This window comes from Cryptomeria japonica, chromosome 10, assembly GCF_030272615.1.
Source record: "Cryptomeria japonica chromosome 10, Sugi_1.0, whole genome shotgun sequence".
Taxonomy (NCBI): Eukaryota; Viridiplantae; Streptophyta; class Pinopsida; order Cupressales; family Cupressaceae; genus Cryptomeria; species Cryptomeria japonica.
The window spans coordinates 815,568,832-815,582,643 of record NC_081414.1 but is presented as its reverse complement, the minus strand read 5'-3'; positions in this window follow the sequence as shown (position 1 = coordinate 815,582,643).

Here is a 13,812-nt window from a genome sequence, read left to right as displayed (position 1 = left end):
AATTGAGTAAATGCATTGTCCTATGGAGATTCAACCTACAAAAGCATTTCAAAAACATATGAGGATCTATGAGAAGACTCTTATTCACCATCCTAAACCAAACTATGAACAAACACACCAAAATGAAGAGATTGAACTCAAAACTAGGTGCTTCTGCACCACATACATACATACATACATGTGTGTGTGTGTGTGTGGGTGGGTGTGTGTGTGTGTGTTTGTGTGTGTATGTATATGTATATATGTATATATATATATATGTATATATGTAGTGTGTATATACATGTATACATGTATATATATATATACATACATACATATATGTATGTATGTATACATGTATATATATGTATATATATATATACATATGTGTATACATATATACATAAATGTATACATATATGTATATATATATGTATGTACATATGTATGTATACACACACACACACACACACACATATGTATATATATATGTCTATTACATATCTTTTTGCTCACCTATGTATACATATACATATTTACTGAAAGTATATGAAATATAAAAGTATATAAATTGGAACCTTCCTTTGCATACTTCGTCAATGTAAGAGTACTCACTCCAAGGAAATAGTGACCAAAGTAGGCCACTGAATAGTAAATTATATTGAATCCATGATAATCAATCAACCTGCTCTCCATAAAACCACTTTGTAAACACTACCGAATTCCAGTTATACATATTCATATACCTGACACTTGAAAATAATTATAGGACACAACTTGTACATAGATTGAGAGAACCATGCTTGACACCTAAAAGGTAAAAGGATCCCATCACATGCTACTTTTATGAATCTCAAGACCTTAACACAACTAATGATAATAAATCTACCATGGGCATATGTTTTTGCATTTCAGATGCAAGCATGGTATACTCAATCCATCTAAAAGTCTCATTGCCACTGCAAGGTTTAGGTATAATATTATGTATAAAGGATTCAATTTTACCACCATATACACCATAAATAGTAACCAATATAGTAATAGTAAAAAAATTATGCATGTTAATCCTATGAGAATCTGGTTAATACTGAAAAGGGGGGTGAATCAGTATTAAGACCAATTCAACTTAAACTCAAAATCAAACTTATTTCAGCTTACCTTGGATCTAAAAATATCTTAACTTCTATAATTAGATCTAATAACCTCTTTACTAGATTTGCTTAACACATTAATCAAATCATTTACCAATAGTTTCACCACCAAAGTAATTATATAAACTTGATCAATTACCAATTCATTAACCTTATCAATAAGATCAAAAAAACTTTCTCAAACAACTTCTTATCAGTGTCAGTAACCTCTGATAAAACATCATGATCAGTCTCTCAGAAATAATGCATGAAATGAAATATAAATGAGAATATCACATGAAAAACATTCCACACATGAACACCATAAGTTTTTGATGTGGAAACCCAAATAGGAAAAAACCATGGTGGGATTTGGCACCCACAAATATTTGTACTCTTTTGAAGTACGCCATGTTAGGAGTTTAGCCTTGTTAGAATCTTACAATATGCTTGGTTAAGAGAAGACCCTGTCAGGAGTCACCCAGCTAGGGGATTTGCCTTGCAACTTGATTGGGAGCTTGATGATCTATTAGGATCGACCTCGTGAGAGGATTTAACTCTCTTTTGAGAGCTACCCTATTAGGGGACTTAAATGATTAAGGCCTATTGCAACTGTTAGGGAACAACAGTAAGAAAATGATCTGTTTTCTCGCACTTCTTTTCTTGCTTGATCAGATCTAGTTATAGACAACATTCTGCAACTCTCAGGAAGATTACTCATTTCACTTGGATGACTTAACACATTCTCTAAGACCATCGACTCAATAAACATCAATTATGTCTACATAAATAGCCATCTCAACTAGGTCAGCCTCAAAACCTAATTACATCAAGAATTTACAATAAGATCACAAAAGATCATCATAGATCGCTATCAAGATCATAACAACAAATTACAATGCAATATCAATCATTGATTGATCATAACTCATCACAGAAATCCGATATGTATCCTCAAAACACTCTCCAAATCATTTCGCTGGTTTCCAAGAAAATCTTCCTTGAATCACGCTTAAACAACTATTAAATCTTTCACACAGGTTGTGTTGTGTTACTAAATTTAAGTAGATTCGCTGTCGAGCACCGTCATAACATAAATCATTACCAGTTTGAAGATTTCTTCACCGGTCCTTAAACCCTACTAAAATCTTAGCAAAACCTCATCAGAAATTGAAACACGCCTTCTGATATCATCACAAGTTCTGGTTCTGGTCACATACATCTTTCCATGATACAAGTTCACCATTCAAACCGCAAATCACCAATCATTGCCAATCAACCGATCCAATCAAAACAATTTTGCTTTATCGATTAAAGTCCTCATTCACAAACTTTAGATCACTGCCGGTAAACCCTATCTTCTGCTAAACCAAACCACTTAGATGATAAAAAAAAACATCAAGAACATCAGTTGCTAGCAATGACAACACAAATAATTGATCATGTCATCTATTCATAGAATCTCAATCTCTTCATCACAAATAGACTCTTATCCTTTACCGATGCAGTCATCCAACTTCAACTGCATGACCTGATCTACATTAGTTATGCCAAATGCCAACAATACACATACAAACATAGGTATAAAAAACTATATAAAACAATAATTGCAAAAGAAAATAAATAAACCACAAATTGTAAAAGTATATAAATTGCAACCAAGTATTAAATTCTATTCAATGCTTAATAATCAAACACGGATCAAGAAATTCCATTCCATGTATAATAACCGATTAACCTACCCTTCATAATACCATTTTGCAAACACATTTATATATTAAAACACAAGAAAAGAATATTGAACACCAAGAATCGACTTACCATTGCAACCCAACATAAAACATTGAGCAGTAAATTCTACACGCATCACTTGTTAGTCTAGCTACGTTCATCGGATAACCCCACCAATGTATATATTTCTATACATGGCCACAAGAGCATACATATCTCTAACACAACTCTCACACAAATACACCGACACAATTTTCATTTCAAGACACTTTATGACCCAATACCCAAATCGTAAAACACCTCCACTTGCATTTTCTAAGGTCTATACAAGGCCTTGATCATAGAGAAATAACGATAGAGAAAGCTTCAACTATCTCTCATAACAAAGACAGATAAACACACACAGTGGACCAACAACTAGCAAAAGTAAATTCAAGTCAAACTATAATAATATGTCTGATATTCACCACAACACCTTCTTTTTACCAAACAATAAAAAACCTTTACACACCCATTTTAAAAATCAATAACGAATACCAAAAAAAGACTTACCATCCCAACTCAGGATGAAGTATCCAACCGTAAATTACATTCAATGCATAATAATCAATCAGAACCCAACACAAATCATCGATAAATTTTGTGTAACAACAAGCTTTTTTCACAAACAATAGCCTCTGCAACAACTATTTTTCATATTTTACACCCACACAATCTTCATTTCAAAACCGTTTATGACCCAATTATCGAAATCGTAAAACACCTGAACATGCATTTTCCAAGTTATATACAAGGTCTTAAGCATAGACAAACAACGACAGAGAAAGCTTTGACTTATCTCTCATAACAAACACAGAAAAACACACAGAGTCAAGCAACAAATAGCATAAGTAAATTAAAGCCAAATGATAATAATCCATGCGATGTTCACCACATCACCTATTTTTTACCAATTAAAAAAATCCCTTTTACACCCATTTTCCAAATCTTGAATGACTATCTTTCCTAATAAACATAGATAAACACACACATAGAAGGAACAAATTGCAGGAGTAAGATATATCCAACTTGGCCAACCTCCCCTTTGCAACAAGATCATCTGGAAACAATATGCTTTGACAAACAAGGACCTTTGCAACAAAATCGCCCCAAGAGCTTTTCTTATAAACAACCTCTGCAACAAAATTATCCAAAAACAATATGCTTTATAAACTCTAGCCAACACAAAATGAAACTATTTCTAAGTATAGGAAATGACTGTCAAATATCAAAAAAAAGACTTACCATCCCAACCCAAGACGAAGTACCGAGCAGTAAATTCCAATCAATACAGAATAATAAATCAGCTTGCCCTCTATAATAGCAGTTTGCATGTGCAACAAATGAATATCGGAAACAAAAAAACCCCTTGCCACCACAACCCAACACAAAGTACAAAGCAATAAATACCACACGCATCGCTCGTCACACAAGCCACGTTCACCGAAAAAGCCCGCCAAAAGCCACGTCCACCAAAAAACCTCCGTTGTGAACCAACTTTTCCAGATGGCTAACAATTTGCCACAAAAAAAAACCCCATACTAAATTCCTATCAGCATAAAAATATAAAAAACGTAACCAATGAAATGTACTAAACACTTAGCATGCAATCATAGAACATGGTGTAGTCCCATACTCTATAGCAATGACTAAAACCTTCACTATATGAGGAAATAGAGTAAATGCATACTTCAAAATCAAGATGTAGTATAAATATAAAGCAATCATCCCATAGAGATGTTGATGATGACTAGCTAGAATGCGAAGTCTAGTTATACAATGAAATCTATTGATTAAAGCAAGAATAGGGAGAACTTATTTAAAAGAGGTAAGAAACATCATGTACATGTTTTGCTCAAAACCCACTAACTTGACATTATTTATCATTTTATATTTAAAATTCCATAGATTTTGATTTGCAACAACATTTAATTGGGCTGGCTTAAACATCACACACTAATATTTGACTTAGCGTGTGATATCCTATGTGGGACCCCTTCCAAATTTCATTCCACCATTTTCCATTTAAGTTGTGTTTCTTTACGATGCATGGTGTTCATATTTATTTATGGCAAAGAGAGGTGAGTTATACAAATCAAGAGATGGAGAAATAATGGTATTAACATTTGAAAGAAATAACCATAGTAAATTATTTTCATAACTTGTTAGTTTGATTTGTTTCTTGTTTATTAGTTTGGTTTCATTAACATTTTTTTAAGTGTAAAGAAATATACTTATTAAATTATTAAAATATTTTAGTTAATTATTTTAACAAATTTAAAAATGAGGGTTTATGTTCACTTTTTCTGTAACGTCCCTTCTCAAATGACAGGCCATAGGGAGTCAAGTTCTAGCTTGCAACATTCCGAAGACTAGAATAAATAAATAATGAAAGGAATAATTGAAAAAGCTCTAGCAAGGAGTTGAAAATGTTTTAATTAACTATTATGGCTTAAAGAAGGGGGCCATATTTTAAAGCAACATTATGTTTTCTAGGTGGGGCCATTTAAAAATGAGTAAGTTTGCATTTTAGACAAAGATGACCAAGTTAAAAGCTTCTAGTATAGAAGTGACTAGATACAATGTATCTATGGCTAGCATTATAAAAGAGAGGTTGATGTTATTGTGGGATTGTATTCTACAATGATTGATATATGTTTGTATCTATTTGGATGCTCTGCAAATTTTCTTCCATAGGATGAAACACCCGTGTTCAAGTCTGGACGTCACCCTAGACCAACAATCTATGCATTAAGCAGAAATCAGCTTCTCAAGGAAGCGATAACAATAGTAATTTATCATAGTGCATACATGGCGTCACACAGATGTGAAGGCAACGATGCTTAGGGTGTATTTAATCAGTATGTTGAATAGTTGCATAAATCATAGAAATTCATAGGTAGTCTCACTAAAATTTAGTCCTATATCAATTCCTTGTGTTTGGAAATAATAGTCTATTTACAATATTATAATCATTGCTGCTGTGATAGAATTATCACAAATTCCCAGTTAGTTCATTTTAGTGGTACCAAAGCAATTGTCTGAATTCAAATCAATATTATCTATCAATTGTTCTTTTAAATTCCAAGTTAGATCCTTACAATGGTATCAGAGTTGGTGATCTTGCCAGCTTGTTGGGGTTTCAACGTTACATGTCAATTTAGTGAGCTTGCATGTCAATTTTAGCAAACACCTATATCTTGCATGTCAGTTTGGTGACTACCAAGATAGTTGCATGTTAAATCTGAGTAGTTCTTGTTAAAAGATTTGTGTTGCATGCCATATTTAATTGTTTGGATGCCAGTTTGAATCAATCTTATGCACTCTAGAGGAGCAAGTCCGCATAGATATTTCACCAGAACTAGACCGGGTCAACAAGAAGAGGAAGCACTTGACATGCATGATCCATTATTTGAAGGAATGGTTGAGAAATGCAATGATGGTAATGAACAAGCCAATATTCAGGACGTGTTGGCTTAAATTATACAACAACAACAATAGATGATGCAAACCTTTATGCAGTCACAACAACAACTCTTGGTTACCATTTGGAATCTGCAAGTGCATCAACTGCAGGTGCAAAATTAGAATGGAAATGGAAGTGATAATGGACGTGAAACACAAGGTGCATCACATGTTGTTCGAATAACATCAACACGATCTGATCACCCCATGAGACCTGTATTCCTTTCAAGGTCTGCAAAAGAAGGGGCCACACAAAAGGTGGAAGAAGATGTGACCAATATCATTGATGATAATATTATTACATATGATGAATATAGAATTCTTCCAGTTGATTTAAGGTAGCTAATGAATCTAAACTAGTTCATGAACCAGCTGAGAGATAAAGCCGGATTCCACTCGAAAAGACAAGATAGGAGATCGAGAGGGCCAACTAGGCAGAGCACTCTGCCTCAAGAATTCAAGGATGCTTTAAACAAGGTCTCTTTGCCTATATTTTATGGAAGTGGCAAGATTAGCGCTAGGTATTGGGTACACAAACTTGACACATTTTTGTCACCTAAGCCTATGGAGGAAGAGAAGGCTATTCAATTTTCTATAATGCACTTGGAGGGTGTGGCATACGATTGGTGGCACCACAGATTGGTAACACAAGATTATGGCTTGATCCATTCATATGAGGAGTTTGTCAACATGTTGATTGCAGGTTTTGACATAAAATATGTTGAGGTTTATTATAGGGAGTTAGCTCGGCTGAAGCAAGTTGGTCATGTTGAGATTTATATTAATGGATTTCAAAAAAATTATGTCATGGTTTCTAATATGTTAGAGAGTTGAGTTACCTTGCTATTTGTTGAAGGTCTAAGTGATAGAATGAAGGGATTGGTGAAGGCTCATAAGGCCATCACACTTCATGATGCCATTGGTCTAGCACTTGACTTGGAAACCACACCCCTCTTCCACTTGCAAAAGAAGACCTTTGGTGGATTTGAAACAAAATACAAAGGTTTCGATTAGCAAAGGAACATGCTAGGAAAATCAGAACATGAATCCAAGAATGAATTGTGGAGGAAGAAACTATGTTTCTCCTACGAAGAGCCATGGGAGCCTGGTCATCGTTGCTTAGGCAAAGGCAAAGCACATTTAATAGAGGTTCTTTTTTATAATGATGATGATCAAGAGGATATAGAGACAAATGCAGGCAATGAAAATGATCAGGAGGAGCAGCCTCTACAGTTGGAGTTGGATGTTCCTGCAGTCAAGGAGATGACCCAAATCACTATTGCAACATTATCTAGAGTTCCTAGGCTTCATCTTTTTCGAATGAGAGGAGTTCTGAAAGGGAAACACATGGTTTGTCTTGTTGATAGAGGAACCACACACCACTTTATCGATGAAGGCATGGTGGTGAAGTGAGGATTGCAAGTTGAGGAATTCTCGGGATTTAATGTCATTGTAGATGATGGGTTTTAGTTGAGCTACACCAAAGTGGTTCCTCAACTTAGTATATAGCTGGGTGATTACACTTTGACAGATGATTTTTTTGTCCTCAGTTTGGGAATCATTGATGTGGCGCTGGGATTATAGTGGTTGCAATCACTTGATCGCTACATTAAAGAGTTTCACAAAATGGAGTTGGATTTTGTTGTGTACAATAATAAAATTGTGTTGAGAGAAATGCAGATGGAGGTCCATGATAAATTTTAGCTAGGAGGATGGAGGCACTCTTCAGGCATGGGGAAGTTGATTGGGCAGTAAATGCTCCATCTCCACAAAGTCGACATCCAACACCAAGTCTGAGCATCATCTTGACATTCAGGGCGTGCTTGACAAGCACATCATTGTATTTGGAGACATACCACTATGTACCACTAGGACAACCACCAGACCATGGATTTGAAGATGTGATTGAATTAGAAGAGGGCACAAAACCAATTATCACTACGCCTTATAGATATCCCCGACACTTCAAAGAGGAAATTGAGAAAGCGATCAAAGAGCTCCTCAATATGGGCCACATACGTCCTAGTTTGAGTCTGTTCGAATCTTCAATGGCTTTGGTCAAGAAAAAGGATGGAACTATGCTTATATGCATAAAATACAAAGCACTCAATGAAAAGATCATCAAGAATAGGTACCCGATGTAGACACCTAAAATTGTCCAGTCTAATTAAATAAATATCTTTATTTATTTAATTAATTTAGCCTAATTCTTCTATTAATTAAATAAATCTTTATTTATTTAATTAATTCATTTATCCTCTTCTAGCCTTATTTCTCATTTAAATACATACATTTATTTATTTAAATTATTCCTTTTCTTAAATTAAATAAATATCTTATTTATTTAATTGATCCCACTTCCTCTATTAATTAAATAAATCTTTATTTATTTAATTAATTCATTAACCTTTTCCACCTATGACATATGTCATTCATCTCTTAATCAATACACTACCTACCCTTTCATTATTTTCTTATTTTCTCTACCTACCCTTTAATCATAGTCGACCATTTATCTTTTACACCTCTCAATCTTATCCCTCCATTTCTTATAGTGTCTTCTATATAAGGAGATGCTTCCTTCATTATCAACCCCCCGTTGACTACTCGACGACATTATGCTTTCGAACATTCATATGCAATCAAGCCTACTTGCAACCACATTTCCGTTCTTTGTTGAGCTCTTGTGCACACACAAAATCTGAGAGCAAATATATCAAGCAAGATCAATGGAGATAGGAAGAATGGAGATCCAAACCCTATTGGACATGTGATGGTATAATCTTTGTGAGTTCATTTGATTTGCATTGTCTTAGGTAATCTTCATATGTTATGGTGGATCTTTGTTGTTGTTAGGCTAGGGTTTTGTGGTTGAATTCATTTAATCTTTCAATATTGTTGTATCCATTTTCACCGTAAACATTTTGGCAGACACTTGTCCCTTTTTCATTTAACATCTTTTGTGCAGATTTTGTCTTTGTGAAGTTGCAGATTTTGTCTTTGTGAAGTTGCAGATCTGGCATTTTTGACAACATTTCAATATTTTCGTGTTTGCCTACCTTCAGATCGCGCTTTTGATTTTCTGTTGTGTCCATGACATCTGGAATCACATCTGCGACCTCGGTATTTTATTTTATTTTGCAAATTCTAGGAAACATGTTTGTGTTCTCTAATTGCATCTGTGAGGATTCCCGACGTGTCTGTGTTGGTGGGCCACATCTGTGTTCGGGAGACATGTTTGTGTCAGATCTAGGCACATCTACGTGTCTATATAGCATTTGTGTCACTATTAGCCACGTCTGTGTTCATCTTTGTTGCATTTCGGTTTCTTTGATTTGGTTTTTTCATCATTTGGATTTCAGATCTAGTTTATATTGAGCTAACATTTTCAGATCTAGCTAACGAAATTGGTGCAGCTTGTCTTGAAAGTAAAGTCATTTTTTCAAAGGCCCCTATTTCACAAAGTCTTTTGGATCTAAAATTTACCTAACTTGTGTGCTTGCAGGAAGGGGTGATCATTTGAAACAATCCAAAATACTAACAAATCTTTGTTGCAGAACCTTGAAAAGTATTTTCTTTTGATCTTTATTGTGCCTTGTTTTCATAGACTAGGAAACACTTCAATTGGTGCACTAAAATTGAACCAGTGTCCTTTGTGTCTTGGGCAATAGGCTCTTTTTGTTTAATCTTTAGAGGGCCTATCTCCCCATGTGGTCATTAGGACTACTAGTGAGGAGAGAACGACCCAAGTGGTAGTGAGGAAAACCCACCTCTTCCGAACCACTATAAACAACTGTATTCATGGTGAAAACTATGGATAACATATGCTGATTAGTTCATAACGACACTATGTCTCCCCATAAACCCATTTGATCAAATTTATTTGATTAGTTGTAGGGTGTAACCCCTACCGGCTGGGAGCCTTCTGTATTTATAGAGCTGAAAGTGCCACATGTATGGCCACACGAGCGGATGCCCTTACTAGCACCTTTTTGTTTTAGAAGCCAAAATCCTTTTAGTTATTGGGGTAGGAGGTCGGACCTCTGAAGTGGCCCACACACATACGGTTCTTAGTAGAGATACAAAGTTCACCACGGGGAGTTTTCGTGGGGACTGATGCTTGGCTACCCCGAGAAGTGAGTGCTGAGGGTGGAGCCAGTGGGGTCAAGCATCTAAGTATCCACTCTGAAAAGCATAGCCTCGGGGGAAACTCCATGTGGGATCAACAACTATTATCCTGGCCAACCATAAGAATTATGCTTGTCTTATTTTGAACAATCAAACATTCAAGACCAAACAACAAAACATTGTGTCTTTTGTGTCTTCAAGTGTATGAAAAATAATTTTACATCAAACAACACACTTTTCTTTGAGTCATTTTGAGTCTAAACACTTGCAAACATTGAGTCTTCATCAACGCTGTGTCCTCTTGTCACAAAAAAATAGTCAAACATTCAGATTTGGTCACAACAAACAACTTCACACATTGGAAAAATTGCACAAAATCTCCAGAAACACATTTGTGTCTGACAGAACCACGTCTGTGTCATATAACTGTGTCTGTAAAGGGCAGAAACACATCTGTGTCTTTGAGAAACTTTGTATTTACAACATTTCAGAAACGCGTCTGTGTCTGATAGAATAGCATCAGTGTCATTTAAGCGTGCCTGTGAAGTATACAAGCATGTCTGTGTTCAGAAGTGAAAATCTTTTACCATCTAGCAAACAAGAACAGTCAGTTTTGGAGTTATTGAGCTTCCTAGGTATCTCTTTGGGTTTTTCATCTAGCATTCAACCTGTTTTGGGTCTCACAAAATCCATCATTGCTTTACACCTTACATTACATAACATTTGTCTAAACTTGAGTCAAAAGGTCACTTGCTTGTCCTCATCATACTTGTCAACACACTACATACAACAACATTTTACCAAGTGGTCCCTCATCAAGGTCTATCACCTTTGGGTCTCATTTGGTCTTACTTAGAGTCAAGGTTAACTTACCTCATCAAGTGGAACTATCATCTCTTTGGAAGTCACACCTACTTTACTACACACATACTTGGTCTTACACTTTGGACATTGCAAGTATACTTCAGATTCATTTAAATTTCATCCAACTCTTCATCTTCCATACTCTTTCCATTTTCATCTAGTCTCAAACATCTTGGTCAAGACCTAGTTCATGGTTGAAACCCATTCCCAAAAATCTAGGAGAGAAGCTAAAGAGGTTCAAGAGTCCGCAAACATGAGTTCCTATGAGTATGACAATGATATCTTTTTCAATTCTGATCATACTACATTACCTGACATAGATGCTTATAGAAACATTCCAAATGTTGAGCACATGGACACTACAAACAACAATGATACACACAATGACAATATGGACATTTCAGTTCACTCAACAGAAGTGGAAGACTCCATTATGGATCCTTGTTTCAATTGATTGGTTGAGGAAATAATGAGGAGAGATAGGCAATACTTCTTACAAGTGATGGCACAAAGTGGAGCCAAGATACCTCATGATTTTGACATGTCTCAAATAATGGAAAATCGACCTTTGCAACAACCTCACCTCAACATGGATCAAAGGAGGCCTAATAGTGGAGGCACTAGAGGACCACATATGGTTCCTGAATCACCATCATCTTTGTTTCAAAAACCTGAGGTCCCATACACACATGGTCAAGCATATGATACTCACCTTCACAGACCATTATGGAAGTCTTATGCAAAAAAATATACTCAACCACATACCAATGCTAAGGACCAACCATCAAAGCAATTGGATATCCAAAGGCATGATCAAAATTTGGACACAAGGAAACCCCATGTCAAATTTTGGGGCAACACATTAGAACAAACTCATGACATTCCTATAGAGTATGGTATTCATGGACAAAACAAATATTCTATTCCTCATCATGACTCTATACCAAGTGGTCCATATACACAACATCACTATAGACATCCTCCATATGAACATGTGTATGATCAATATCATCCATATATGTAGTATGCTCCGCCTCCACTCGGTGGCTCAGGCATGGGATATGGTCCAAGAAGTCGATGTCCACCTAAGAATAATTTGGAACAACAAATCAAGGACTTGCAAAAGAAAATGGAGGACATAAATACACCGAAGCCAACTTACACAATGAGAGACATATGTCCTTATCCATTTGACAAAAGCATTCCAATGCCTCCATTTCCTACACATTTTGTGACACCTAAGTTCCATAAGTACAGAGGAAAAGGGGATCCTAAGGCACACATAAGATGGTTTATCACAGCCTGCATTGAGGTAGCAACAGAAGAGATATATTTGATGAGATTATTCCCACAAAGCTTAGGAGATCAAGCTATGGAATGGTTCTCCCAACTTCCACCTGGAATTAAGTCATAGGGTGACCTAGCAGAGGCATTTATCCAACATTTCTCATACAACATAGAGATAAACATATCAATCACTACTTTGTGCAACACCAAGCAAAAGGATGGAGAATCTTTTTCATCATTTCTACAAAGATGGAGAAATCTAGCCAGTAGATGCTCTTGTGAAATTCCACAAAAACAAATGGTAGAGATGTTCAACCAGAATGTTAACAAAGACATTGGTTATGACTTGAGAAAAGCTTGTTTTTCCACCTTCAGGGGTGTCATTGAAAAAGGCTTAGCAATAGAGAAAGTCTTAATTGAACAAGGCATCGTCAAAATATTCAAAGCAAACAAAGATGACTTTAAAGGAAAAGATAACCCAAGATTTTGGAATAAAAACAAGAACACAGTCAATGATGGTGTTGTTGATGCCAATATAGTGCAACCCAAAATTGTTTTTTCTGGATCAAGTTCTACAAACAATCAAGTGACTACTCAAACAACTTTCAAATCACGAAGAAAGTATACCCCATTGGGAGAACCACTTGAGTCAGTTTTTAAAAAGCTAGTGGCAAACAAAATAATAACAATTCCAGATTTGCCTCCATATGAGCCAAAAGTTAAACCAAATTGGTGGAATGACGATGAGTATTGTGAATTTCATAAGAGCAAAGGTCATAAAATAGGAAATTGTCACTGACTGAAGAACATAATACAAGATCTTATTGATAGAGATGACATTGAGATTGAAGGACACTCATCCAATCAAGAACATGAGATGTTTAAAGAACCATTCCCAAAACATGACAAGGGAAAAGCCAAAGCCATAGATGATCATACCAACTATACTAGAGAATCCTATAACTATGATTCAATTGTCAATCACATTTCGATGGACAATTATGTCTCTACCATTATCATCAAGGACAAAACGTCTGAGAATCCTACCCAAAGACCCAAGATTGTGCTAAAAGGCATTGGATCTTCTTCTGAACCTACCTCTGAATGTAATGTTACAACTCGTCGAGGTAAATTCACTTTGCAAGGTGCTCCAGCTAAAAACACTGCTTCCTCATCAACCAAGCCT